Below are 27,360 nucleotides of genomic sequence, written 5' to 3'. Positions count from 1 at the left end.
GTTTTATCTCTTTGTTTCTCCAATGATTTTGTTGCCGTCTTCCTGTAAATTAACCTTTGTCTTCAGCTTCATTTATGTGTATCCTTTAGTTTTTATTCTAGCCACGATAGACATTTTGAAAGGGGATTAAGTAAGTCATAAGGCGTCACACATTAAAGATACCGCATCATTTCCTTAAAAGCCCAAGAAGTATTTCCAGTTTGTCACTATGGTAACCATAGCTAGATATCATTACAGAAATGATGATAGTAATATAGAGAAACGTTCGTAATGTCATCATCTCTACTGTCTATTGAGTCTGTGGGCAGGGAAGAACAGGCGAGCCACTCTCTGTATGAGTCAACAGTCATGCATGTGTTGTACTCTCTCTTTAGGCCTGGTTACTAATATCAACAAAACAGCATGCTGCTCCATGGCAACTGTGTGTCCAGGGTGGTGTGAGTTTACATTGCAAATGTATGGTTACCATTGTCTCTGAGAAATAATAGGAGATGCACAACCACTGAGAAATCAGCTCTGTCACTGCAACTGGAGCTCTCTCTTATCATATCTGTCCTGCATCCTGAGACTACATTCTCAGGGCTCTTATTCCTAAGCTTATCTCGCTCCCACAACTCAACACTCCGCCCTCTATTTCCAACCCACTTGTCCTGTTTACTTTTCTAGAATGTTCTTGAATGCCCCACTACTCTTTGAAGCATCCTTCTGGAAGATGCCTGAAAGCTACAGTACCTTCATCAGCTGTCGGAGATGCTGTCATTGTTTCCCCCCCCTGTGTGAGAAGGTCAAATACTCTGTGGCTTTTCAATTTATTACAACAGATTAGGACCTTCTTTCATCATTTCCTTAGCACACCATGCTACATTGAGGCAACAGATTAAAGATAATTAAGAGGAATCAAGGGATTTCCCAGGGGCTCTTGTTCACCTAGATATCTGGGATGCCTGGCAATATTCATTACACGGACACGTGCGTCTGGTTTAACAGAGACGCGTTGAGAAAAATGTCCCTAGAGAGGTTATGACTTGTCATGCAGAGACCCTTATTGTCCCAAGGTCCTTCTCATTTAATCCGTTATTAGTTTATGTTAGCCTTCATTACATTTTTATCAGGTTACCTCAGCTAAGGAGGATATGTTTTAGGCTTTTATTGCTTTTCTGTTGGTTTGTTTGTCTATCAGCAGGATTACAATAACACTACTGAATTGATTTTTAGGAAACTCTGGGGATTATAAAAAGGGCACCACAAATCTCATTTTTGAGTAGATTTAAATCACAGGGCAGCTTCACAAATGATCTTGCCCTTTTGGTCATTTGTGACATTGGGCTTTTTTCTTTTCCTGCATTCATGTGTAAATTAAAACAACATTCTGCATTGTCTCCTGTGCCATAACATGTAAGAACACATCTTTCTGACTGTATGATGCAAATTGTTCTCCAAAGATAAGCACAGAAAGAGAAAGAAAGAGAACGAAAGAGAAACGGAGGCTCAGTCATTGGTACACGTTTATTTATAAAGCTTTGTTGGGTAAACTCCCGTATTATATCTGCTCTCTGATAACACAGAGAGTTGCAAGCAGCTATTGTCTGAGATCGCATGATGTAGTATTGTTACATGTGCCAAGAGCAAGGACTGTCTTAGGTAAGACAGCTTTTATGTGCGCAGCTCCACTTGCTTGGAACAATCTTCAGCAAGAATTGAAACTGAGCAATCTCATTCCTCTGCATGTTTTTAAAGCTAGGCTAAATGAAATGCTCTTTGATACTATGGGCACTTGTAAATGTCGATAACTATGTAAATGTAACCTGTAAATATAATGTATGATGTCCTTTATTGTTTTATGTTTCATGTGGAACCTATTTGCTGCAGGTCTCCCTTGAAAAAGAGATCTATGATCTCAATGGGACCAATCTGGTTAAATAAAGGTTTGAAATGAAATGAAATGAGAAACAAGAATATCATTATGTGTTGAAAATAACAATTTCTGCTGAGTCAGACAGTTTTTTTCTAAAACAAGTTTCCTCCTTTCTCAAGACTGCTGGAACAGACACAACATATCCAAACCCTTAAACTTCAGGAAGGAGTTGATGATGTCAACTACAGGCTCAGCAGCATTTTATCTGCTTCCTGTTTACCTTCATCTGCGTCTGTCAGCAGGAGGGTTTGGAAACACCTACCGCTCAGGGCGATTGTCAACAGCAGGACCCATTGTCCGCAGACCCTTGCCAGGCCATATAAGGACAGACCCCTGTTGGCTCCTACCTCTGAGGGAAAGCAGAGGGAAGAGACACAGCAGTGGCCTGGAGAGGTACAAATAGAAACAGATGAAGGAATAGTTAAAGAATGACAGACAAAAGTAACATTAACATAAAGGGGGGAAAAAACAACAACATGGACTGTAGACTGGGGAACCCCCCCTGGTCTGAGTCACCGTCAGGAAGAGAGCCAGACCCAGACAGCCTTTCTACCTCAAATTCCCTCAGTCCCCCTCCCCTCGACTCTTAAAACAGCTAGGCCTGTCTGGTCTATAAAAAGTGAAGTAGAAACTGACCCTTGTTTCCTGAAGAGACACAAACAAGCGAGTAAGAAGCTACTTTGAACCTCAGTTGCATGTGTTCGATTTGAGATGAGTTGTTTCACTTTCTATGTGAACAGTTGGAGTGTGTGGATATTCTCCCCTATTGCATTATGTGTTTCTCTTTTAGTTTCCTTGGTAGTTGTTGTTTTTGTTGTTAAGTGGTCTCTATGGTGATAGTTCATGGTCACAAACAACACCCTGAAAAGAGGAAGTGACGCAGCACTTTGGTAACACAGTGTGACTTTCTGGTTACCGCAATGAAGGGCATTTTTTTATTTCTTTACTTAGTATGCAGGAAATGTAGTATGTTACTAAGGCAACAAGGTTCCTCCTTTAACCATTGACTGCGTTGGTTAAAACTTCTGAAATAGTACACAGTAGCAAAATGATATCATCTTTACAGCACTTCCCTTCTTCAACGCATTGGCCATATTGGGTAGAGAAAGAAGAATACGTAATAGACCGTGATTGGCTGCCGAAGATGTCATGCCAGCCTGCCGTCACAGTGCTCACACATCAGTTTCTAAAGTGGGTCCATTATGTCGCATACCGCTTCTATATTTGGTGTTAACATAAACACCCCTGGTTGTCAATGATTCTCTTGATGCAGAGGTGGCGGGACAAGAGTTTCATTCATCTACTCGCCCCTGCACTCCACCCTCAGGACTAAAATTAACTATTTCATCGTCACAGCCGGTGCAAGGGTTCAAGGGAGTCAGTCAGCCCAAAACCAGCTGAGTGGATTTTAGTTAATAAACTGTTGCTTCAATTTTGCTGCATTGCCCCTGAGGGAAATTCACCTCCATGTTTGTATTTGGTCTCTGAAGAAATAAGTGTTTCCAGCTAAAGCAAGATAACTACAAAATTTTATTTTACCGACGTGTTTATTCATTCTTAAAAGGTTATGTGACATGTTATGTAGTACAAGGCTCTTTTAGCAGAGGGATGTTTATAATAATAAAACAAAAACGTTTCAAACTTTGATAATAGTACATATTTAAGAGAGGTTAACCACTGCCACTGTAGGCCCAAGCCATATGGGCATATGAAGTATTTTGTTTTCTCATTACGATGTTTCTCATCTAAAGCCTTGTTAATGTATGTTTTCCTTGAGGGAGGCACCCCTTATTAGTGTACGAAGTGGCTTGGGGGGCTCCCATAATTTATTTTCCAGTGATGACCTCACCCCGACTCTTTCCTGGCCTCAACCTCAACTTTTCCCCACGAACTGAGTCAGCCAGCTCTCAGATTCACGTGCTTCTATTTTAAGGATCCAGTTTCCATCATTGGACCATGTAGGCAGACCAAAATATGTTTTATACATGGAAAAGGAAATGACTAAATGCATAGCACCATGGTTTTGGTGCTCTAGTTGGACTAAAAGCAGAATCAGCCTTAAGAGGTCTGATGCTATAGGATTAACTGCTATAAGACGTTATAAGTTACACCAGGTCGGCCAGCTGTAGTGTGCTATTGTGTGTTTAAGAGACATGATGACTGAGAATTGTGGGTCAATCCTGAAAATGGATAAAAGGATTAATTCAACACACAAAAGCACACACGCACAAAGTTAGGAACTACTTTAGAATATAATAATTATAGTTCAAGGTATGGTGTGGATGCATATTATTTGCATTATACATTTGAGTCAGTGATTACTTATTTTCAACATGATTTAAAAAAACAAAGATAAAAGTGAAATGTATTCAGGATGGGTCTGGTTGACTTATTGACTACTGTCAGGCAGTCAAACATTACCAAGTGCTTTAATCTACAAATGCTCCAATTTCTCGCTTTTGGCTTTAATTAAAAAGATGACCAGTGTCTTTCTCTATGAAGCCAGTCCAGAGTTCGTGCTGACATGAAAAGCTGGCAGGTGAAGTGTGGCCCGTGGCAGATGGTTACTAGCAGCCTAAACAAATGCTGGTGCACTCCCAATCCCATTAACAAAGTCATGAATGGAAGCGTTACTATTTAAACGTGCTGTTTTTTTCCAGTGCAGGTGGGGACCTTTTAAATCATGATCATGCATGTTAACTAACATCCTTTGCGAGGGGTGACTCCCTTATTTTGGAGGATGGGGACGCAAACACTCATGAAGGGACAGACCTGCACTGAGGAAAAGTTGTATATCACGTGAGCAAAATCAGAGCGTGAGTGCTAAAATTGTCTCAAGCAGGAACTCCTGTATGTACTAGTTGGAAAACATGTTGTTTAAATGATTTGACCTTTAACCAACTGTGTGTTGAAGTAAGCCTCATAAGTCTGTGTTGTTTTAAACGTGTTCACATATCGGCCAGAGTTCACTTCAAAGCATTACTTTTTGTTTTTGAACTTGAACTAAGCAAATGTCAGTTTGGTAAGGTCAGAAAAAAAAAACTGAATTGAATCAGCTGATTGTTCAGAAATGTGTGCTGGTAATCAGCTGATTAAGTGAAACATAACATATCATTTACCTTCATGTTATGCTTACTTATACACTGCATAACTTACATAAAGAAGCAGCCATGCAGTGCTCTTTCTTTTTGCTTTGATAAAGCTGTCAACATGTTGCTAAATGCACTAAATGGATTCCCTAGTATTAATGTCACTTACTGGTCTTTAACAACCACACTGTGAAATGTTCAGTATGTAACATGCATATAGTTATAACCTACATACTGATTGTACAGACATAAAGTTTATAATAAATGTTCAACAGCTACAAATGCACACATACTGTATATGACACAACATTCATATACAATGAATGAATTGCAGATTGATGGAATATACCTGATCAATATTTAGATTACCACATTGTTCCCCATTTTCTTCAGGGAAACCAATTTGTTATCATTATTTTTCGTGAACAAAAGCCTTGTGCTTAGCTTTAAGTCTGTAGCGTAGACTCTAAAAAATGAAATGAATAGCTGGCATTTTAAATCTTGTTGATTGGAGAAACCACCGACACGCTGTGGCTCTTTTCAATAGCTAAAAGACACAAAATGCCTACAATAACTTTGAACAGTTTGAACAGGTTAGTCCGAAATCACATTTATCTGAGCAGTTTGTGGGTTATGTTTCCTGTCACTGAGGAAGGATGCAAATTAATTTAAGTAATTTAAGTGATTCCATTTTTAAATAAAAGAGTGTATGATTGGCCAGAAAGTGAGCCTTAAAGATTTAAAACAAAGAAGAAAAAAATATCAAAGCAATCCAGCACTTCTATCCTTCATCACTTGGATCAAAAGGGCTTTGATCCACTGGCCGGATCTCAATTATTTCAGCATAGCCTGCCTTTGATTAGTTCAACAGAAATCCTATAACGTCTAAGAATAACAATCTTTGGTAAAGAATGTGCATTACACTTCTTCCTATAATGGACAATACAGCTGTATATGGCCGCAACCCCTCCCCTGTGTCTGACTCTGCAGGATTTAGAGCACAAAACAGGCATTGAGCAACATGTGAGGGGGAAGAAAGAGGAAATCTGTAGTGCATTACATTACTATGTTATTTAGGGGTAGACAATCAAAAGCTGTATTTAGAACAAGGCACAGCAGGAGAACCAACAACAACAACCACATTTTACAAAACAAAAACAGGTATAGAGATGACGTAATGCCTTTTAAAGTATTTTGAAGGCTTCCGTTCCTTTGTTAGCAATTACTTTCTGCTTTATAGTCTTCCTGTTTGAACTCCAAGGGTTTATGTTTATACCTCCCAACACATAAAGAGGAGAAGAAGGGAAGAAGGAGAACAAGAAGGGGGAGAGAGAACATCCAAACATTTCCAACATCAACATTGTATACACAGGCCACCCTGTCGGCAGAAAATCACATCTCTTTGGAAATATAAGGGTTCTTCCAAAAGCTAAGTATCTAGGGAATAAATGAGTCACTTCTGCAAAAGAAAAAACACAACATGTATGTTTTTTAGAGAAGTTCAAAGGAAATTCAGATATGTATAGTTTGACTTATTAGTGTCTGGTACGGGCATCAGTTAAACTATAGGAAATTAGGTCAAGGGAACAAAATGGCATTACAGCTCTGTGGGTCTGAAAAGAAAAAGGAGAAAGGCGGTGTCTTTTTTTCGCCAGTTAGTTTTAGTAGAGAAAGCCCGATGACGTGGGAAGAGGAAGAGAGGGAGGCAGGGAGGGAGAGCAGGGTGAGGCGTGTGAGACAGACAGAAACAAACAGAGCATGATAAAGAGGGAAAGAGAGAGAGAACAGTGAGGAGAGAGAGATACAGAAAGAGAGAGAGGAAGGCTGGGTCTTTGCTTCTTCCCGCTAGCCATCTATCTTTGGCTGTGCTCACGCCCCAGCTGCTGCTGGTTCAAAGTACGGTCACTGGCAGGGAACCAGTGGCAGCGCTGCGAAAGACACCCACGCAGCCACTTCAAATACAGAGGGAAGCAAAAAGAAACAGAATGTCTTTGGAAGAAACCAAAGCCTCAGACTGAAGCCCAGTGTCACATAACTTCTGTGGGAGAAAAGTTTTCAAAAGTGAATGTTTACCCCGCCAGTTAAACAGAACACTTATACATGCCAGAAATCTTTGATAATATAGTTAATACAAAATGTTCAGTTCTGCAGTGAGGTATTTGTTTAGGGAAACGTTCCAACATCATAAATCAAACATTTTAACAGTGCAAAGAATGTAATGCAACACAAATTGAGCTGCATGAAACAACGATGGAATATAAGATTATAGTACACACAAACCTACACACACATGTGAGAGACCCACAGTGTGGGCTTAAGTAAGGTGAATCTAGTGGGAAGCCTTGAGTTCTGCAGCCCTCAGCGGTCATGTTTAAGTAAATATACTTTGGTTAATTCAGTTAGCTGATGATGAGCTGCAGCATGGAGTGCACTTGACAAGGTTTACATAATCTATGCTTTACCAAATGCGATACGACATGTATTAAATAAAATACAGCTTTAAATTGAAAAGAATATCCATGCATGTTGACATTTTTAGTAGTTTGGCTAATCCCAGAATCATAATACAATTACGCTTGATCCTCTCGTCTCCTGCACCCTGATCCTGTGCCAAAGTATCTAGGCCAAGGTCTGGCTGTCAACATTAAGGGGCTGGAGAGCCAGAGGTGTGTAGGTGAGTGTGTGGATTTGAGTGTGCATTTCTTCAAAATACTGCAGGAGATTGTACTGCATATGTTCCATTCTGTGTGGATAAAATGCATGTGCAAATGTTCTTGGGCCTTACAATGTATCTGCATTTGTGTGTGTGTGTATGTGTGTGTGTATGTGTGTGTCTACAGTATGTATTTGCGTGTTCCAACATGCACGTGTCCCTACACAGCCACTGCAGGTGAGCAGACAGCCATGTTTAGCAACCATCCGGAACCTTGTAATGACAGGACGTCGTAATATTTCCTTGTAAGGAGACTTGTGAGTGTAAACGTGAGCGTGCCAGTGTTGCTGCTGCTATTGTTTGTACTCGCCTGACGTGTCGAGGTCATCGCTGATACAGTGTTCTGTTTTGTTGTTCCTTGACAAAACGAGGTGCAGAACCTGAAAATCATCAGATCAAGACTAATGAGAATCATTTCAGCCAAAAAGAGGGATAATTATTGGAGCACTACCAAGGAGGTGAGGCCTGTTTCCAGTGGCAACAATTTCTGGTTTGATCAATGGCTGTGCCAGCTAATTGTATTCAACCGAAACAGGGTGGTGATGTGCTGGTTTTCCCTCTGTGATCTTATGTTTGGCCTTGTTCTAGAGGACAGGCTACACATGAGGAAATACAGCCTGAGGAAACAAACGTTTTAGCTATTATAATTCAAAAAGTATAACCTTTAAAAAGTAAATATTTACAAAAAGTGTTATTTGTGGCCACGAATGATAATGCCAGTGCCTCAAAAATGTCTAAATGTACAATTACTCAAATTCTTCACAGTGCTCAGAGACTTATTTGCTGCAAACCACAAACAAAGATGATCTCACATTTGCTCTTTCCACCTCAACGCTGTTCTATCTGTTCATGTTGTTACATGAGCTGCTTATAAGAACACACACAAATATAAGTGTCTGCTTCATGTAATTGCTTTGGTTTATTTTCCAACACATCACCATCACCTGCTTTGAACTTCAGGTGGTTTAAACAAAATACACTTTCCAGCTGAATGAGCAGGGAGGGTACAGTTACTAAGGAACAGTTTAAATGCATTATGTGATGTGTAATGATGTTGAAACCACAGGTATCACAGTCATCCAGAGTTCATCTAACTAGATGCTTAATTTTCTGAAATATTTACATCCCAAGGGCAACAACACACTCTGAGACAATGCCACATCTTCTCTTTAATTAGGAGTGAGATCATTGCTCATCTAACTGTGATTTCACAGTGTAGCCTTAGAGGGCAACACTTACTTATGGTTGCAAAACCCTTTCACTTACTGTACAGAAAAAAGATTCCTCTCTCTCAGGCATCTCCAACTTCAAACATTTTAATGCAATGCAAATTGAGTGACAGGTTAAGCCAACACAAGATATATTGTTTACAGTAGCTTAATATTATTTTAATGTGACTCAGATCTGCCAATGTTCTTTTTAACAGGAAACACTAAGCGAGCCCTGCCCTCTCACTTCCTGGAACATGCCAGACTTATTGATAGCATTATAAATATCAAGCAGCATGTGTACACACACTTTATTACAGAGGGGCATGATGGCCCCAAGCACAGTTACAATGCTAACTGCAGTACGTATATGACAAGGCAATCATAAAAACGCTTAAAAGTCATGCATTACCAACCCTCACAACAAATGATACGATGTGAAAGATGTGAAGCAACAATATAGTTATTCCTGTCCACATCAAAATATGTATCCATCACCAACAACATAAAGCTGAGGTGTCTCAAATATTTGCTGGTGTAGCATTTATAATATTATTAATATATTACTTTCTACAATTTCCCACCGCCACATATCAGCATGCATCCAAAGAAAGGAAAAGTTTAGAAGTTATCCAACATGTTTCAGAAATGTCACTTTATACAGGACCAATATGTCGTAATAAGCCAATCTCAGATATTTTGTACCAGGATATACATATGCCACAGGACAGAACATTTATTTTGTGTTGTAGTCAGTGTTTACAGCACAGTAGCCGTCACTGGAGGAAAATGCAAAGGTTTCTAACTGTGTGTGACGCACTACATTTGCCCCTGGGGTGCTGAGCAGGTACAGTGAGCAATATGCTGCTTATCAGATTAGAGGCACCCTGCTGCTGCTCCCCGTGTGTGTGTGTGTGTGTGTGTGTGTGTGTGTGTGTGTGTGTGTGTGTGTGTGTGTGTGTGTGTGTGTGTGTGTGTGTGTGTGTGTGTGTGTACATATGTGGGGGATGTATTCTATGCTGTGCCCAATATGCCTTTGACACAGGAAGGAGTTGTTTCCAATGCAATGCCTGAGCCTTATCCTGCTGCCACTGACCTACTGGCAAATACATCACCTGACTTCCTGTCCTGGGGCAGGATGGTTACACCCGCCAGAGGTTTACTGGCAGGAAAACTTTTTATCACCTCTCTGTTAGGTGCTTACTCATTACGGACGCATTAGATGCGTTAGGGATGCAATAAACAGTGTGTAAAAGCGCTGATGCACAGTGAGGGGACCAGTAGGAAAACGTAATGGAGGAGGTGAATGTAAAGAACCTTATCCACCATTTGGCTATTATCTATAACAGAAACAAATTCAAAATCAAATGTTTTGTTTAATGTACACTGTTGTGAGTGTAAGTGGAAACAAAACATGAAGTATAAGTGTTGTTGTTATTAAGATAAAAGTCTCGGTGGTCATTCACATTTTAGCACATGTTTTTGTACAGTACCTGATACATGTGCTTACCCATGCATTTGTGCACACACGTGTTAGACAGCACAAGAACATTCCTGAAAGCCACATCAACCCCACCAGGACATTTAAGTTCTGCCTAAATAGACAGTCTCCCGCCTCTAAACCCTTATTAACTCCTACCAGCGTACGGATTAAGTCCTGGGATCCAGACAGCTAACAGCCCTGTATGTGTCTGGTACAAGCTGCTCACCCATTCACAATGCTTTATGACGGGCTACAACTCACAGCCTCCTTCCACCACCTCCTGCAGAGGGACATTTGCAAAACAAGTGCATACAGTTGAAGGGGACAGAAGTGGAGTAAGAGGGTAGTCAGGGGTGCATTTCAAAGATTAGTGGAAGAAGGGGAAGGAGGAGGGGATAAGAAGGACAGGTTGACTGATTTGGGCTTTCCAAAGGTGATGTGGCACCATACATGTTAGCAACTCTTCACCCTTCAGTAAAGGGAACTGAGAACTTCCACACCAACAGTATGTGCAATATAAATATCATTACCATCTTTACAAAACACTCGCTGCTATATAACATGTGCAATATTATTATTATTAATAATGTGCTATGATAACGTGCAATTACGTATGTGCCACTACGTTTTTTTTTGCACTACTAAATACTGGTAATATTTACATTCATTATGTGACCGTCTATGTTTCATGTTTCCTGTAAATATTTAATTGCTCTTTTTACTGCACTATTAGTGTACAGTTTTAATATTAGGCTGCTGTGTTTATTGTATTTTGGTAACTCTGGCACAACAATTTCCTTCGGGATAAATAAAGTCTTATCTTATCTTATCTTAACCCAAAGGTTCTACATAATAACATTCAAAGCAATATAAAGCAGTTAATAACAAGTTGCGTCCTGAGCAGATAGTACAATCACAACAAATGTTGTGTGTGCTGTAATCCCAGTTTCTCTTGCCTATGTTGTATTTAAACTCATTTATCAGTCTAACTCGATTGAGTTCCCCTTCAGATTAGAGATGTGAGGCATTGCATTGTTATTGTCTTGGTTCTTCTATTTCCCAAAGGCATCGTCCATACAGAGCATACAGCGGTCAAATGTTTCTCTTTGTTAAGAATGGACATTTCACACAAATCTTACAGGACCGGGGTCAGACATATTAGAAGAGTTTACTATGCTTGCAATGTGACCTTTTGTTGTAGAGATTAGTGATACATAACATTGTGAATTAAAACATGATATGAGTTTAATAGACTGACATAACAAACAGTGAAGAATAAGGTCAATTGCATTTGATTGTCCTCTTATTAATGATTTGATGATCTCAACTCAAGTGCATGTTTGTCATTGTTTGAGTCACAATGTAAGTTGCATTTTCACTTTCAAGTTGGAAACTATTTTGCAAGAGATGTCAGGGTGTGGGAAAATACTTCAGATACTACCTTGCACAACTATGTGCTGACATTCCAGTAAGTTGCAGAAGGATTGCCTTTGGTAAATCATATTTCCTTTCAATCTAACTGGGTTCAAAATACATAAATAAAACCATATTTTAGAGGTCAAGTGAGTTTAATCTAAAGACATGGGTGCAGTTCTATGGAAACTAGGTCAGATTTACTTGTGGCTCCCTCTTAAATGCAGATATGAACTATTACAGAGACTTCCCACATACATGGGAAGCACAGAGCATAAGGCAAACACAGTGAACTAAACTCTGACTGAAAACCACTTTCCCTCCCACTGTCAACTGGAGCACAGACCCTGAACCACAGCATGTTCTGAAACCAATAGCCAGCCCAATGCATAGCAACAGAGTAAGCTAAGCTACTGTACACCTGGCCTGTAAATGATCAGAAAGTGGAGGCAAAACAATAATTTGTGACCTCCTCACGTACCAACTCACACCTCTGAGAACTGGTGTACTTATGAATATAATTGATTGAGGGAGTAACCATTTAGGCATGCCATGTTTGAACGTTTGCCAAAAAGCTTTGCATACCATATAACCCAGTGTTTATCCTACAAGTAATTTATGCAGGAGATGAATGTATCTGTACATCTACTTTATATTTATAACAACCAATGAACACATGCATACATGGTTTCAACACATACGCCTACAGTATATAGATTAACCATACAAAAGCAGGACGGTCTTGCTATCAGCAAGCAGATTAGGGACTAATATTTGACTCCATATTAAATGTTGTGACCTTGTTGATAGTTCGCCAAAGTTATATAATGTCCCCAGACAGGTGAAAAAACAAATGACCAATTAATAGTGTGTCCCTGGAGAGGGACAACACAGCCGCTGCGAGAACAGTTACAGCCAGTCAGAACCAGTGCAGCTGCAGGTGAGCACAGAGTTTGTATGTGCACGAAGTGTGTGTGTGTGGGTGTGTGTGTGTGTGTGTGTGTGTGTGTGTGTGTGTGTGTGTGTGTGTGTGTGTGTGTGTGTGCGTGTGTGTGTGTGTGTGTGTGTGTGTGTGTGTGTGTGTGTGTGTGTGTGTGTGTGTGTGTGTGTGTGTGTGTGTGGGTTTTGGAGTTGCAGATTCCAGAGTTCGGGAGTGCACATTCAACACAACACATAGTGAACTGATCAAAAATGCACAACATGCTGAGGCTTACAAAAAACAACAAATGATTAAAAACCAGCTGGGGAATGCAGTGCAAACACCTTTAAGAACATAATCAATAGAATTAACATTCCTAACATATGTATAATAAGAGACTATGTCAACAGCTAATTTCAGAAATCAAATTAATAAAGTTTTGTGTTGATGAAAATGAAGTAACTTTAATTAAAGTAACCATAAACAACCTTTACAATCTATTTCAGGCTTTTGTCAAACCGATACAAAATACTTTATGTCTAATTCAGAGAGATAGGAACCAATTATTTTTAATTCTGCAATATCACAAAGGTCACACAATCAATTTCATCCAGAATGTTTTTAATTCTGGGAACACCCAATTGATGAGAATTAACAGTTTTAAAAACCCTCATTTGTGTGACTTGTGTATAAGTCTACAGTATATAATATGATCAAGTGTGACTGCTTTTTAGTGCGGCGTTCCTCCTCTGCCATCCAAGATGAGATCCCAGCAGGGCGAGCTGACGCCCAGCCAGGCCGTGGTAATCCTGAGGCGATGATATTTAATTTCAGGTATGGCAACAGTGCACTCCTCCTGCATATAGGTTTGAGCTCAGAGAAGGTTGTGTAACATTACATAAAGCGTTTGCAGATGGATTCAGCATGGCCTGTTTGTAAATGCTTTACTATATGTGTGTGTGGAGGTGTGTGCTGTGGCCCTGAGCATCAAATATTAACTCTGCCGTTGCGTTATGCGCCACAGTAGTGTCAAAAAACATCTTATCTTGCAGTGATTTGCCCCTTAATTGTGGTGACCTTTAACATGAAGTAAAGAGAAAATAAATTAAATCTTGTGTCGCCTGGAAAGGTCAGTTCAGGCATGTTATGAAACAGTCAGAATTTATTTTCATGTACGTTTGTTTTTCATTAAAGTACGGCTAGAAGTCAGCCAAATAGGTTAATATGTTGACAGTATTCATGCAGCAACATAAAAGAGCTACCTGGAGGCTCATAATCATTTATATAATAATAATCAAAGCTTTTTTATGTTGGGTCTGTGCTGTTTCATATATGTTGCAAAGAACATGAAGTGTGTTTTTGAACAGGATGCCAGCTGCCTGACAAATTATACCCTTTCCACTTTCCCAATGGTTGTTAGGGCACAAAGGCGGGGATTACACAAAGTTATACAATGGCAGACAACTAAGGTTTCTTCATGCAGAAGACTAAATTGGGCGCTTGGGGATTCAGTGCTGTCAGGTGATAGTAAATGAGAGAGAACTTGTTCTTCTTGCAATCTACAGGGAATAGACAAATCAAAGAAGGGATGTTTTGATCTGAGGGGTTTGCTTTAGGACTTGTTTCTTTGGTGGGAGGCAACAGGTTAATGTCTGTGTTTCCCACAGTTTTGAAGGCGTCATGCATTGCTGTAACACTAGTTTAGTGGCATACAGGCGGCACACATACATTACAAGCGCATACAACACATTAACATAATAATAGGTATAGATGTTAGCATTCACGCCTACACACATACAAACCCAGGCAAAAATGTACACAGCAACATATGATTTCCATGTAATGCAGCTGCCTCTCCTACGAAATTAAACTATTATTCTGTCTGAGAGATATATGACAAAACCATACACCTAGACATGTGACTTTTGATTCTTAACGCTAAAAAAACGCTAAATAAAACTTTACAGCATGTTACAAATCGACACAGTGTTAAAGACAAATAGACAAAAGAATGCAGGATGGTGTTTTATACTACCAACAGCTATAAACACACCATCAAAGTAGTGATGAGAGAAGAATCAACCATCTAGTTCTTGTTGAAACCACAACATGGTATCAAACAATCCTTAGCGTTGGCAACACCACACAATGACGCATATTCAACATGTTGTTCAGTTGCAGCCGTGGCGTGCTGTGAGCACAAGAATAACTCTTCTGGTTTTATACCTCAGCGATATGCAGAAGTTGACCACGTGACAATGAGGCGACATCTCTACGTTCCCATCACACCCTGCTGATCTGATGTACAGCGCTGAGACACTGAGGTAACTTTTCTGTGACCACAAACTTCCTCTTTCTGTGACAGAAATCGAGAACAGTCGCAAAATGACCCCAGGCCGAGGACCCAACCTTAGGGTGGTTCTGCTTCCTTTGATGAAAATATATGTTGAAAGTTCATATCTGCGAGTGGCACCATTTGAGCTGAGTGATGAAGTAGATTGAAAAAGATCTTATTGAAGCTACGTCTAAGAAAAATATTATTAAATGGATTGTGGGACTCTCTTTCTCATCTTGTATTTCATTGAATGATACAATGATTTATTTGACGTCATGTATTTTTCGCAGAATAAAAACGAGGCAACCAGTCCATCACAGTACTCACACAATTAGACAATCTCAAAACTTGCAGTTATTTTTGTTTGTTCAGGGACTCCAGTACACCTGGAACTGCATTTATGTGTTGTAATAACTGTAACAACACACTGTCCACTGAGCTGGAGTTAAAATAATAAAGATAGGAAGACAAGATAGTAAAGTAGGTGTGTTGTCATACATACAGTATGTGTGTGCTTTTGTGGCTACATTTGGTATATCACATTTGCTATTTAACCAAGGCGGTACTGCACATAAACAGACATCTCTGTAAACAGCTTTGTGGACAATCCTGTTCACGCAAGCAATCTAACTCATATCCCAAAATCTCATAGCTGTAAAACACATTCCCGAACAGTAATTTGAAGCGTGTGTGTTGTTAGCCAATGTGGTATAAATCACATGAGACTCCAAGCACACTTCTAAACTGAAACTGAATCTATGAGGTGTTCCAGTGTTCATTTACTGCACGCACCTCTGAGGTCTTCGGTGTATTTCAGGGAAAAGGTTTAGCAATATAATACTCTGTTCAGCTTTGACTTAAATTGTTTTCTTTAAGCAGTTTGGCCCCGTCAAAATCCGAGCAGGGGCTCACTTTCCTGCCAAGGAGAGGAGTCTCTTATGGGAACACTAAAAGCCAAACAAATTAAAAGAGATTGGGCGAGATTACCATCCCAAAAAGCAGCTTTATATGGGAGCTGTAAAATCACTGCCAGGCAGTATTTCTTTGTGTGCAAGTTAAAGAGCTCCTGGCAGCTGGTGTTAAGTTGTTGTGAAGATACTGGCCAAGTTGCTACAGGAGCTGTAATATTATTGATCACGCTGGAACAGTGTGTTCTGAAATGAAAAACCCACACACAAGTACTGATAACATTTAAGCACGCACATGTATCTTCAAGCTTGTATATTCTTCCTCTATACCCTGTACATGTCTCAATCTTCCCAGAATTCCATGCTGCTCTCCTCCAGATGATGGACAACAAATGTTTAACAGTCAGCTCGAACCCTGACAGGACTGTGACAGACGTTCAGCATACAGTCATTTGGCCCTGCTGCACTTGTCAGGATGTGGAAATGAGGCTGTGGTGATTGCATGCTGGCACAAGTCACTTTGGCTGCTGCACTAAGGACACAAGTTACTTAGATGTCACAGCTTTCTAACACCACATTCATGTCATCAACCATTTTTCATTTGCTTTTCCAGCCATTATAATCCAGGGGAAACTCAGGATGCAGGGATTTGCCAGCAACACTTAGCTTCCCATTCATTCGGTTGCAAACACTGACACCTGGGACATTAATGGCCAGTTTTCTGCTGTTGCAAGCAGTGTTGGAGAATTGTTGTCAGTATACGTTTTCTGAAATCACTGTATGAGCCAGGTATTGAGTGTACCCCTCCCACATTGTCCAAATCCAAACATCTACCAGCTACAATACCACTAAGACACAGGTAGTGCAGGTAGTATTAGTGGGCCCTCTAGAGGCCTGAGGCTCTTCTGCACAGCAGCCAGCAGCTACACCTTAAGCTGCAGCACAGAACAGTTATGAGTTACAGTGTTTGTTCAAGGCCCTACTTTTGTTGCCTTTATCCTTCAAATCTGAAAGGCTGGCTTCCTGTCCTAGCAGCTGCAGTAGCTTAATGCATTCATCTAGCAACCCAGCTGCAAAACTGTCTCTAAATTAAAAAAAACAGCAGAACCTTCAAACCTCAGTTCATATCCACTTCTTCAATTTTACTCAAATCACAATGCAGGATTTATTACAGCAGCATACATTTGGTTGAGAAAATGACTCATGTCCGTCCAAACCATCTTCTCGTTTATCAGTTCAATGTGTAATATAATCATGTGTGACTTTGTTGATGCTCAGTTGTCCTTATCTGGAGATTGATGAGTGAGGAATCTAGTCCCGGTGAGCCCCCTAGAGGTAGATATATTTAATGCATCCTGGCTCATGCCCAGAGGGTGTATCCATCACCTGAGGACATACCAACATGCCTGAGTTCCCAATGTGACACTCATAACAAAAAGCCAGACACACTAAATGCATTCCTCTGAGAATGAAAGCATAAGTACTTAAGTGAGTGCTATATGTCAAGTCTAAGTGCGTTAGCTTCCTTATCGCACTGTTAGCGATCATAGTATCCTGCAAAACCTTTTGATGTTTTATCTTTTTGCACAGAGCATGTTTTCTTCTTTCTTGAATTAGCTCGTGACTTTTTTTTGCTTAGATAAAATAGCAATCTTACATTTATAGTGCTTGAGGAAACTATAACTAGTACTGTAGATAAAAGTAAATAAAGCAACATATAATGACTAAGAGAACATGTTGCACTGCCACAGACAATTGTATTGTTTATTTTCTTCTGTGCTATAGTTCAATCCACAGCTGCACACAAACTCTTGACTACATGCCATGAGAAATGATTCTACGACTATACTTACTGTTTCAATTTTTTCACAGATCACACTTTTTAATTTTTGTTTTACTCATGCCTATTAAACCTGCTCAGTAGGAAAACTGCATGACCTCGCCTGTCCCTAGCACACTGTCTCTCCCTTCTGCGGACTGGCACAACGCCCAGACGGCTGCCGCTTGCGTGCCACCACTGTTTGGGTAGATTTGCATCTGGGCTCTAGAGAAAAACTGGGATGATTCACCAATCGTGTGTGTGTGTGTGCGTGTGTGTGTGTGTGTGTGTGTGTGTGTGTGTGTGTGTGTGTGGGGGTTCTTAGCTGAGTGTGCTGTCTCTACTTCACTTTCACTTCTCAGTGGAACTATTTCTGTATTATTCTCCCAAGAGCAATAAACGGAAAAAAAGAGGGAAAAAGGATTACTACAAACGGCTGATTTTACCAACTGAACTGAGTTTGTTTGTGTGTGTGTGTGTGTGTGTGTGTGTGTGTGTGTGTGTGTGTGTGTGTGTGTGTGTGTGTGTGTGTGTGTGTGTGTGTGTGTGTGTGTGTGTATGTGTGTGTGTGTGTGTGTGTGTGTGTGACAACTCTACACTACAACACAATAACACTGAAACCTTGAAGTTATAAGGTGAGTAAACAGGATGGCTTTATTATGACCATCGGGTGGACATCCTGATCACAAGCGCAAAAAATAAGACGTTAACACTTTGGCTCACACACATCTGGCCACACACTTGGGACATGGGTTTGTCCTGCCAAATTCATATACTTATAATGTGGGAGCCCACCGTGGACTACACCCAAAACACCTGCAAAAACTCTCCTATTCACCATCATGACCCCTATGAATCAAGGCCTAGGCCTTTGATGTGACGTACAGTCTACAGTGCCAGTGGATGAATGAAGAAGTTGGCAGTGGTAGGACACGTTATTGTCCCCAAAAGAGGTGTTAGTCCCATTTTAGTTAGCTCAGTTTTAGTTTCACAGAACATACATATATTTTCCTATGTCTTTTTGGAACCAAATGTGTCACAGTCTAACTACTGTGAAGTAATGAAAGTTCACAACTTTTCAGGCCAAGAGCTTCAATGGCTTGTTATTGCAAAGATCTTGACCTGATAAAACCAATAAATATTTAGAAGAGTTATGGATATACTTAGCTATAGATATACTTAGATATACTAGCAATTGGACAGATACTGTAGAAGGATTGCATATCAATAAACGATTAATTTCATTCTTATTTGTTTGATCCCAATTCCTTCATTTTATTTCTTCAAAAATATTCCTGAACTGCAGTGAGGAAAAGTTCAATGTTCAATATCTGATTATTTGCAGTTCTTTGCGTACAGCACTAAATTATTTGATAACACTAAAGTCACAACATTGCCCATGCAGTATTATCGACTTTCTCTCCCTTCTGAATCGATTGAACCATTTCTTCACAGAGCAATGGAGGTTATAACATTTGATTCTGACTTTATTTGAAAGAAGAGGCTCTTGTTTGTGTCCTGTTGCTGATTAAATGTAAAACGTGCAGCGTGGTAAAAAAGGCAACATGCTGAAGTGTCTTTGGGACTTAAAATTACAAAGATTGCATCTGATGTATGATTATATTGCGATCTCCTACTTTTTCTAGAGATGTATAGAAGAAAGGCACCATAATATTCATGAATAAATCATTTAACTTTTCTTAGTAAACTATACTGCATTTAGTCTAACATTTAGACATGAATACTTACAATGTTCATAGAGTTGCTTTAGCATTTTCATGCCACTAAACACAATGTATAATAAATATATTAGCTATCCTTTACAGATTTATCCTTGTCAGAGAAATTGAGTAAACGTGATCTCAACAAAGAACTCAGTAAAAGTGTACAAGCCATATTATCCCATCCCCCATAACTTCCCTAATTTGAAATAAACAACAGTACTTCACACCCTGAGCTAGCCAGGTTTATTTTATGTTGGAAGGCTGAAGGGTTACGTATTCCCTGATGTCCTGAACTGTCGTTTTTTCCCCCTTTGCCCTTCAGTTTTGTGTGATGATGGTGAAATTGGCACAGCTAGCTTCCTTCCACTGGGGCTGGGTGATTTTAGGTCAAGTTGGCAAATGCTGCAGCCACAGTATGAGAAAAACTCAATGTCAAACCTAGAGCCTACTCAAAACACAATAAGGCAAACCAAACAAAGGGCAGAGAAGAATAATGCATAAACATGTTGGAAAATACAGCACATGCTCAAGAGCAATCTCTCTCCACAGGATGGTTTGCAATTGCACTTTATAGATGGTTTATTTTTCTACATTCACTGTAAATTCCCTAGACTGTGCATATCTTTTCCCAACAATTCTCATGTGGGACACAACTTCCGTTTACATTGGAAATTCATGAGGCAGTCACTTTGACTACTTGGGATTCTACATTATAGCACAGATCAAACTCCAGGTTGTTTTGATTAAACGTAATGATTAAGTATCTATAATAGCCTGAGCGTTAGTGCATTTATGTTTCCTTGACCTGCCTCTCTGAATGGAAAAACCTTTTCAGCAATTCATTTACTTGCAGTCAATTGAAATATAAAGTTTAACTTTCTCTTCACAAAGAAATGATTTCAGTATTGTAAGGCCTACTGCGAAGGTCTGTTGAAATAGCTAGTATTTACTGTATTAACTGATCTTGTGTGTCAGAAAACATCTTTTCAGCTAAGATTCTTTTCACTGCAGGGAGAGATACACAATGTCCTATTGTTAATGATGTCTCTCTATACGTGTAGTTTGGTGTATGTGTGAGTGTGAGTATGTAGGTGGTTTTCAGCCACTTCCTTTTGTAAAAACCAACCAAGGACATCATGTTCTGAGAATGAGTGCTTTCACTTACAAAGCATAACACAGAATGGTTGCTGACGAATGTTCAAGCAACATGTTTCCTGAGTGAAACGGAGGCTTGCTCCTTCAATAATGAGCCTCAAGGTGATCTGAGACGTCTGCACAGTGCCCTCCATTAGCTGTAGACGCTGTTTTTGTATTGATGTAATGTTTGTGGTCCGGTGAGATGTGTGCAAAACAAAAAACATCCTGACAGAAACACGTGTATACACATACCACGGGGGTATTGACAAAAAACAAAAGACATTGACTTCCCTATCTTAATGTGGTTTGTCAGTTGGCTTTGTTAATGTAGACTAGTTAATTTCACAACATTTCATCCTGCAGCTCATTTCCCTGCATGTCTCTAATCTTCATTGTCACCATAAGGGTGGTAGGCACAATGTACTTCATCCTAACGGTTTGTAGAAGATTAGTGATACACTGCACAAAGGCTGTTGTTTTGGCTGACTGGCAAGGCCTTTCATGGGTTTAGTGGTGGCTACTGTGTATGTTTTGTTCAGCTTTAGGACATGTCTACCAACAGCTTTGGCTGCCTTATTGCTAGGTATCATCGGGACTCTCTTAGTGCCACACAGACATACTGCCAGAGATTTGCTGAGCCTAAATATCTTCCCTGGAGAGACATTTTGCCAAATGCCCATCTGCTAAAAGCTTCAACATCATCAACATTTACTGTTACTGAATTAAACATGGCCTGATAGCTTGATTTTTAGGAAAAAAACAATCACTGTACAATGCAGACCGTTATTACCCATGCTATAATCTACATCAAAAAGTCGTCCCTGACTTCTGCTCATTCACAAGAAAATGGCTGGTTTCAGTTACCTGGAATTATAGTAATAGTTACAGCGATGCTCCCATTTGAGCTCCACAGAAAGAGGAGAACATGGAAAAAAAAGAAAGATACAATTTGTTGAATTTTATGCCAAATAGAAGGTCTGGGAGGTCAAAATAACTTATTTCCCTAAAAGACATCTTTGTGAAAAGACACACAGAAGTAAAACGCACACACACAGCCATGAATATTTTGATATGCAGCCCTTCAGAATGAGTTTTGCTGTGCTTCACTTGCGAGCAGAGGGCAGAAACGCGTGTCTAAATCTCTTGCTGAGTGACGTTTTTTAAATCACGTACGCAAAACACCAGCTTCTTTTTCACGTAGACACCAACATGACCCCACTCCTGCGTTATCGCTGTTTGATCAGGATCACTGATAAAGATGTTTGTGCACACACACACAACAAAAAGGCATTTACATAACATAATCCATTTAGCGCTGAACTCTTACAAACGTTTACACCATTTGACTTCCAATGCACAAAGCCAAACCTCAAAAAATGCAAGTGTATCTGGTTCCTATCCTGTGGCGAGACATATATGTGCTTCCTCAATAAACACGTGCACAATGAATAGTGCTGTGTGTGTGTTTGTCTGTGTACAACAGTGTTTTCTATATCTCTGGGAATGTCACATAATCCAATAACACATGTGTTATGTATTGTCTTGAGTCTGTTTCTCTCTCTCTCTCACACACACCATTTACAATATACAACGGCAAAGATATAGGCTGGTTTTACTAAATCAGCATTGGACACTGGAAAATGTAAGGGCTCCATCTCCTTGAAGTATATAAATTGACATGGAATCCTGCCTAAATTAATTAAAAGAGTTAGCATTAGAATGCATTTGATTTATATTACAACTCAAGAGGGTAACAGGTATTTTTCTCTTAACTGTTGAACTTTTAATTGCTCAGTAACGGTGGACTCAGATCGGCTATTTACATGAACAAGGACATTCCTGTCACATGCTTGGCCTCATTAATGTGAGATATGTTCTTTTTTCTTTGGCTTCAGTCGCCTGAGTTGTCGGTCTTTAAGCTACTTAAAGCGGTTGACCTCATGTGAGAAAAATAGGGGACCATGAATGAGACAAGAACAAAATGTCCTAGACGCTCAAAAATTGAACTAGGTCGAGACGTTTGGAGGGAAAATATGTGCTTCTTCCTACTGGTCATTATTATGTAACGGCCATTTGGCCATTTTAAAGGGGACCTACTGTATCATGCAAAATGCACTTTTGTATGTCTTTTATACATAAATATGTGTCCCTGGTGTGCCGGGGAACTCACGCAGCGTCAGAAAATAAAACCCTCTCTCGTTTCCTCCGTACCCAAATCTCTAAAAACGGGGGTACAACGGAGCTGGGGGTACAACGGAGCTGATGGAACGCTCCTCCATACCTGAAGGAACTTCTCACATCTCAAACCTCCACACGCAACCTCCGCTCCACAACCAACCATTGGCTTCGCCCCCCGAGGACCAAACTCCGCACAATGGGGGATCGGGCTTTCTGTGCAGCTGCTCCTCGCCTGTGGAATTCCCTCCCAGACCACCTGAGGACTCCACAGACCACTGACGCCTTCAAGAAAGGCCTAAAAACCTTTCTTTTTAAAAAAGCTTTTCATTAAACTTTTGTTTATTTTGTTTGTTTTTATTATGCCTCTTGTAGCACCTTGGGATTTCTGTTAGCAATGAAAGGTGCTTTATAAATTGAATTTATTATTATTATTATTATTATTATCCAGATTTGCGTCCGATATGACGTAATATCGGAAATGTGGACCCACGGCACTATCAGAAAGTTGCTATCAGAAACAATGCCCGACTGTTTTGGACGTAATATGGTCGCTGTTCACATTAGCATCGCTAACACTCAGAGCTAACCTGTACTGGAGAGCATGTGTGTGAAGAAGCAGGAAATAAAAAGGAACTCACCTTGTGGTATAACCGGCAAGAGAGAAAGCCTTTGAGCTCCATACTGTTTCAGAAATAATCCTTGATAATCCATGATATGGCGTTTCATCACGGCAGTATCTGCTGGTAGAATCTCCGGCATGAGCTCAGCCCCCTCCTTTTTTATTTGCTATCAATATATATATATTTTTAAAGCTTTATACCCAAAATCAGCGCTTTTGAAACAGGAAGTGAAATAGAGGGATATGAGGCATGGCTAGAATGGGTGATCTGTTTGGTATTTTGAGCAAAACACTTCATAGACATGTTTTTTATATATTTTTATATATCTGAGACCTATGCTATTGCCTAAAAATAGCATGATAGGTGCACTTTAAGTTAATAATAATAATAATAATAATACATTTTATTTTAGGCGCCTTTCATGACACCCAAGGACACCGTACAATTTGTTAAAAAAGAAAGAAAACGCTAATAGGCAACAAAACATGATAAAAACACAAACAGGAAATCATGGAGGAGACAGTCAAGTGGACACAAATGAAACATATAATGGGGAGCACTACAGTGAGTAGGCAGATTTGAACAGGTGGGTTTTTAATTGGGATTTGAATATGGTGATTGTGTCTGACTGTCGGATGTGCGGGGGGAGGGAGTTCCAGAGTCTGGGAGCAGTGCAGCTAAAAGCCCGAGCACCCATGGTGACGAGGCGTGGGGTGGGGACGGTTAGCAGACCAGCAGAGGAGGAGCGGAGGGAGTGAGAGGGGGTGTACTCCTGAAGAAGGTCAGCCAGATAGGGGGGGGCCAGGTTATGTCGGGCTTTGTAAGTGAGCAGTAGGTTTTTGAAGTTGATGCGGGATTGAACGGGGAGCCAGTGGAGTTGGATGAGGATGGGGGTGATGTGTTCTGAGGCCTTGGTGCCGGTGATGATCCGGGCTGCAGAGTTCTGTATGATTTGTAGTTTGTTGATGAGCTTGGTGGGTATGCCTGAGAGGATGGCGTTACAGTAGTCAATGCGGGACGTGACAAATGCATTGACCAGGATTTCAGTGTTTGATTGAGAAAGGGATTGGCGGAGTCTGGAGATGTTGCGTATGTGGAAGAAGGCAGTCCGGGTGATGTTATTTATGTGAGGTGAAAATGAGAGGGAGCTGTCCAGGATGACACCAAGGCTCTTAACTTGGCCAGAGAAGGGGATGGAGTAGCCATCAATGATGAGGTTGGAGGCAGGGGAGGATGAGGTTTTGGAGAGGGTGGTTTTGGTGCCAACCAGCAGGGCTTCGGTTTTGCTGCCGATGAGTTTTAGGAAGTTCCTGCTCATCCAGTTCCTGATGTCCTGGAGGCAGTTGGTGAGAGAGGTTGGGGGGAGGGCAGTGTTGGGTTTGCTGGAAATGTAGACCTGTGTATCATTGGCGTAACAGTGGAAATGGACATTATGATGACGGAGGATAGTGCTAAGGGGGAGTAGGTAGATAATAAACAGGAGTGGACCCAATACTGACCCCTGTGGAACACCATGTGAGACAGTGGAGCAGCTTGACCGGTGGGTGCTGAGACGGACATATTGTTTTCTGTCTGTGAGGTAGGATGAAAACCATGAGAGTGCAGTACTAGTGATCCCAATGTCTGCCAAACGTTTGATAAGCAGTGGGTGCGAGATGGTGTCAAAGGCAGCTGTGAGGTCAAGGAGGATTAGGATGGTAATGGTATGAACTAAGTTGTGGTATACTTTTTACAGTCCATGTAAAACGGATATATCTGTTGTAAAGCATTTTGTTCTTATTCTAGACAGAGTATTGGGATCCTCTTACATAGAAATATATATCTTAAATTTAAAAAACAATGACCGTGGTTGGGAGTTTAGAGAATTAAATAGGATGCTGCTCTCAGGACAGTTCTACAAATAGATAGAACAAAAGTTTCAATGCTCTGTGTCTCAAGTGTAACTTATTATTCACCGAGTACACATAGTTATGATACACAATGGGCTTGCTTCAGCCGTTGCCGGTTCCCCAACGTCCCTGGTCACACATTTCTATGGACTTTGTGACAGGACTTCCATCATGCAGAGGCAAAACTACGGTCCTGACAAGGGTGGACTGGTTTTCTGATGAACGTTCAAAACAAAGCACTTTGGCAACTTACCACATACGTTTTAAAATGCTTAATAAGCACCGTAACTTTCATGATATCATTTCTCGTTCATAATCGGTTGTTTCCGTGAACGGCCGACTGTGGTGTGACGGCAAATGCGGCGGCCGCAAGGCATTGTGGGGCAGCATTTTCTTCTCTCCTTTAGGTTAGGGAGGTCCAGTGGTTCCTAAGCTAAAGGAGGTTATAAAGGAAGTTTGAAACCTCCTTTCCTTTCATTTAGAGAATTCGAACGGCACTTATCATGGCTGCCACTGAGGGACTTCCGGGTCATTTCACTCCGTTAGGAAGGTTCCTAAGCTAAATGGACTATTCGACCGCAACCCCAGTGTGTGTCTCCCGCTCTCATCAGCGTCAGCCCCGCCCCTGATTGTTTCCACCTGTGCCAATTACCTTTTGTTTAAATTCCCCAGCCTTCCTTTGTCTTGTGTCAGTTGTTCGTCTTGTCCTGTCTCCATGCCAGTAGTCTGCTTACCAGCGATTTCATATCTTGTCTCAAGCCTGATTCATGCTCCTGAAACTCTTTGTAAGTTTTGTTCCTCACGTAGTGAGCGATTTTCTTTGTGCCTTTTTTTAGCCTTTTGTCACCTCGTTAAGAGTGTCGATCATTTTTTGTATACATATTTTGGAAATAAAGTATATTACTTATACTTTACCTCTGTCTCCCGGGTCGTGCATTTGAGTCCTTTTCCTTGTGTTTCCAAGTTCGTGACAAGCATGTGTAATGCATTGAATGCTAAAACAAAATGAAGCAAGCCAAATACCAGGAGAGCAGATTTGTCCAAAATTATTTATATGTTTAAACAGACTGCAGACGTGAAAAATCTGTAATGCAAGATACATTTTTAGTACCATGCACCAACCATTATATCATATTTGAGCTCCTTTAGATCACTAAGCTTGCCCATTTTAAAGTCAAGTAGAACAGCCAATGATACTCTGGACTTCTGGTATGCTGTTTGGGTCTTACACTGTGTACATCATTTGTGAGATGTGACGGTTTTTGGCTGAACATCATTGCTTATTTATCAGTTGTTTGTGCATGGTTATTTATCACACATCAGTCCAAACAGCTCTACCTCAACATGAAGCCTTGTACAACTTTGCAATTCATTTATTTTTAGTTAAGTTTATCAGATTATTAATGCTGTTTTCTAAACATGGTTGGATATACAGCATTTCACCAGGAGCAGCAGCATTTACTGATGATTCAAATAATGTGCATGAGATAAAAGCAACATTATGATATTAACAAAAGCTACGAAAGTGAAATCAAATCTCAGAAGATGCGGTGGAGAAATGTCATCAATACTTTTGATAATATTTAGTGTAATACAGCTTTTGACTGGAGATTAACTCACAGAAGTATAAATACTTTAGAATATCTAATCTAACTCCTACTGTAATAAATTAGATAAGAAAACCAAATGTGTGTGTGTGTTTGAGAGAGAGTACGTGTGTACACCTTATCTTTTTGATAACACTTTTATCTCTGATCATATCATCCATCATAAAAGTCTCGGACACTGTGTACTATTTCTGCAGAAAGAAAACAAGATGTTGGTGGCTTTCCAGTGGATTTCAACATGAAATACACACTGAAAGCACTATGCTGAGGTTACGAACTGAGTTAATATTTCATTCCAATGGCACTGAGAAGCAACACATGGCGCACTGGTTTGTTCAGTCACCTCATGCAGCTGGAGCCTAATTTTATAGACTACAAAATACAGCCATCAGCTGACAAATGA

The sequence above is a fragment of the Trematomus bernacchii genome, unplaced genomic scaffold (genome assembly GCF_902827165.1).
Source record: "Trematomus bernacchii unplaced genomic scaffold, fTreBer1.1, whole genome shotgun sequence".
In the NCBI taxonomy this organism is placed as follows: Eukaryota; Metazoa; Chordata; class Actinopteri; order Perciformes; family Nototheniidae; genus Trematomus; species Trematomus bernacchii.
Note: the sequence above shows the minus strand (reverse complement) of the source record.